This window comes from Octodon degus, unplaced genomic scaffold (assembly GCF_000260255.1).
Source record: "Octodon degus isolate 3935 unplaced genomic scaffold, OctDeg1.0 scaffold00231, whole genome shotgun sequence".
In the NCBI taxonomy this organism is placed as follows: Eukaryota; Metazoa; Chordata; class Mammalia; order Rodentia; family Octodontidae; genus Octodon; species Octodon degus.
Genome location: NW_004524807.1, coordinates 3,482,637 through 3,486,778, shown reverse-complemented (window position 1 = coordinate 3,486,778; position 4,142 = coordinate 3,482,637).

Below are 4,142 nucleotides of genomic sequence, written 5' to 3'. Positions count from 1 at the left end.
CCCAAAAGATTGACATCTAATGACCAAAAATTATGTTGAGTGTCTCCTTGGCTTATTTGCCACATATGTTTTCTTTTAGTTGGTACATTGTCTATTTAACTATATTGACCCTTTAAATGTTGAGTTTTTACATTCTTTTTATTGAGGAAGAGATTTATGTATTTTTATGGTTACAAGTCTTTTTTAATCAAATATATGTTTTGTAAATAATTTTTTGTCCGGCTATGGATTATTGTTTCCTTTTCTAATTAAGACATTGACAGTGTCTTTTTTTTTTTTCTGGGAATTGAATTTAGGACATTGTGTTTATCAGAGGGATGCTTTGCCACTGAGCTATAAACCTGGCCCTGTCAGTATCTTAGTGATGTATTTTAGACAACCAAGTAATTTTATGTAACCTAGTTTATCACTATTTTATAATTTGTGCTTTTATGTCTTGTGTTTGAAAGTCCTGACCAATCCAAGTTTGCTAAGATTTACCATATGTCTTTTCATGGAAGTTTTATAATTTTAGTTCTTTTAGACTGTATTTCAAGTTAATTCTTGCATGTAGTATAAGGTTTTTTTAAAAAATTAGGATACTATTGCACTCTCATTATTTATTTATTTTTTTAAAAGCAGAACTAGGGATTAAACTCAGGCCCTTGCGCTTGCCAGGGAAGCACTTCTTCTACTGAGCCATCTCCCTGGTCCTTACACTCTCATTAGTTGAAGATAGTCAATAATTTCTTTGATACTTACGAAAAGTTGATTGAATATGGTGTTGTATTTCTAGAGTATTCTACTTTGTTGATATGAGATAAATCTATATTTTGAACTATCCAACTGTGGAATTGCTTTCTCTCAAAGCACATAAGCTGAAAAGAAACTGTTCATATGCTTTCTGAAAAGGAAAATGTTAGCAATTCTCTTCCAAGAACAAGACCATGGAGAAATGCATTTTTTCAAGATGTAGAAAGATTATTATACAGGTCTTTTTACTATGAGGTAAAAAATGGTTATGTTTTCTGGGACTCTTTGCTGTCTGTAGTGTATTGTATGAATCTATGTTTATGTTCTTCTAAATATACACACATTTTCTGATTACCACTTACTGATTCTTTGCCCTCTGAGTTAATATCTCACCCTAATCTCCTCCTCTCATATCACACAGTATTCACAGTAAATACATGTATTTCTGTTTCTAGGCTGTCAGTTCTACTTGTCCACTCTAGTTTTTTATTCCTGCAGTAATATGCAGTTTGCATGTACATTATTGTAATTCTAATTTATGTTAGAAAACACTTTTCTTAAAATTCCTTTTTCCAAATTTTTTTGGGCTATCATTTTATATTTATTTTTCCAAGTGATCTTTCTACATCTTGAAAAAATACACTTCTCCATGATTTTGTTCGTTGGGAGAGAACTGCCGACACTTTCCTTTCGAGAAAGCACGTGAGCAGTTTCTTTTCAGCTTATGTGCTTTGAGAGAAAGCAATTCCACGGGTTACAAAGGAATCAGGCAGAGCAGGTTTGGGCGTGACTGCCCGGTGTGAACAAATCTGTCTGCAGATGTGGTTCTGAAGTAACGCATTTAATAATGATCTACTGTAATTAATACGGTGTTCTATGTCCCCGAGGCATCCGGGGAGCTATAACTCAGCGTGTTTTCCAAAGCAAGAGCACAGAGATTAATAAAGACCAGAACTGTAGAACAGCTGGGTTTCCTACAAATCCCAACACATTAGGCAGAAATATTGTGCAGAGAAGACACATCAGATCTAGTTAGAACTTCCTGATCATCTTCCATATGTAGTGGCTTCAGTGTTTATAGAAATAAATTGATCTTTTTAGATTAGTTCTTTAAATGAGTAGCCATTGGTGTACTAAATCTAGTTTTGTTTTGGTTTCCACTCAAACCTTCATCAAAATGTAGAATAATTTTTGCACCAGGCTTTTAAAAAAATACTGTGCTATCTCTAATAGAAGAGGTTTCCCTGGCTTCACATACTAGGGTATTGTATGTGGGTGTACTTCTTCAACAACCCGGAAATCCTCATTGTACATTGATGGTGGCCATGATGTAACTGCTGATGTCATTTACCTTTAAGAAAAGGAGAGACTTGTATTGTTTCTCTGGTAGGCTATATGGTTGCAGGGATCTGTATACTAAGTTTGGGACTTCAGTTAGGAATGCAAGGTTCTGCACTAAGAAGTAATGAAAGCAAAGAGATTCTGGATCCAAAAAGAAGTTTTGTGCTTGTTGTTTTGTTTTTCTCTTGCTTAATGTGCCACTAAGTTTTTTTTTTTCCACTTTACAATATTATTTGTGCAAGCATTTTTGTGGTTCAGATCTAGATGTCACTCAAAGGGCTCGTGTGTTCAGAAGAGGGGCTTTGGGAACATGATTTTCTCCAGGGGTGCTCTATTCAGTGCTGAGTTCATTCACTGTCGAGTTTGGTGCCTGAGTGTGGTGTTGGTCTGCAGGGCCTCTTTGGAGGTGGGGCCCTGCAGCTTGGCTTGGAGGGATGCGTTTATGTTCCTTCTCTATACTCTCTGACTGACATGATGGAACAGTGTTTTTTTTCCCACCACACCTTTCCTGTCTTGAAGCCATGACATCACAGACTGGAAACGTAAGTCAAGAGTCAGCTTTTTTCCTTAATTTGAGAAAACTGGGTCTCAGTGACCAGAAAGCAACTAAGACAACTATATTTCAAATGTCAGAATAATATTTTTGCATGCAAGGAACAATATAATTAATAACTATATAATACTTTACTAATAATTTTTATTCTAATGATTTCATTCAAATACAAGGATACTCTTATAATTACATAAAATATATTATTAAGTTGCTTACCAAAAATAGTTCACAATTTTCCATCTCAAGACCAGATGATATATGAGACTATCAGTTTTAATAAATCCTCAGCCATATCAGATTTTATTTTGTTTTATTTTCCATTGTACAGTACTGGGAATTGAACTGGGGACATTGTGCTTCCCAGGCAGGCACTTATGCTGCCAAGCTATCTTCCCAGCCCCTAATATAAGATTTTAAATGAGTGTTTTAATGAATAAAAATTACTTGATGTTTTATTTTACATTGTATTATTTTACAGCTTAAGAATATTCATATATGTTTATTAACTGTTTTTTTTTCTTTGTTTAAACCATAGTTGAAGTGGTACTATTTATTGTTGATTTAGATGAATAGTTGAGAGCTTTCAAGATAGAAGAAAGGATACTCACCAGAGGTGGTGCAGCACTTGCACCAGATATCCATAGAACGTGAAGAATACTTGGATATAAATCTACAAAATTGATTAAAGAAAACACAAAATAAAACAACAACAAAAAAGTTATGAGGAATTGAAAAGAAAAAAAAAGGATAAAAAGAAAACAATTTAAGCATTAACTGCTCCTTTCAAAATACCAGCAGAATTTGGCAGTACAATTATCAAAACTAATCCTGCATATATACATGAATATATCTTTTTATCTTTTTCTTTTGTCCTTTTTCTCACCCCAGTTTTTCCTTCCCATTGAACAGTCTTTCTCTTTCACAGACAGGTTTATATCTGGTTGCCTAAACAACTAATTTGAAGACAACGTCATGCAGCACAGCAATCATTGTTGAATTCCTATTACTTTGTCTAATGAAATTTTGTATTGTTTCTAATGTCTTTTTTTTCTTTTTTACTATTTTGTATTTTTTAAAAGAATATTCAGTATGGAACACAGTATTACGTGTGAAGTCGTGCTCCAGAAATAGTGGCCTTAGGACTCTTAGATTTTCCTTAGAATATAAGCAATAATTGTGGGCCTGGGGAGATGGCTCAGTGGAATAAGCGCTTCCCTGGCAAGCGCTAGGGCCTGAGTTCAATACCCAGTTCCACCAAAAAAAAAAAAAAAAGTAATAATTGTGGAACTCCCTGCAATTTCCCAGAAACTGCAAGTATCTTCCTGAATTGATGTTTAGGCAGTAGGTTTGCAAGTAGCCAGTCTGAGAGCATCGTTCACTTCCCTTTTTTTTTTCTTTTCAAAGTTTTATTGATAAACACATAGCAATGAGACAGTTTCAAATCAAATCGAAAGTACAGTTTCAACAAATAATACACTGCATATATTCTTCTTAGTGGTTAATTGCTGTACAAGAT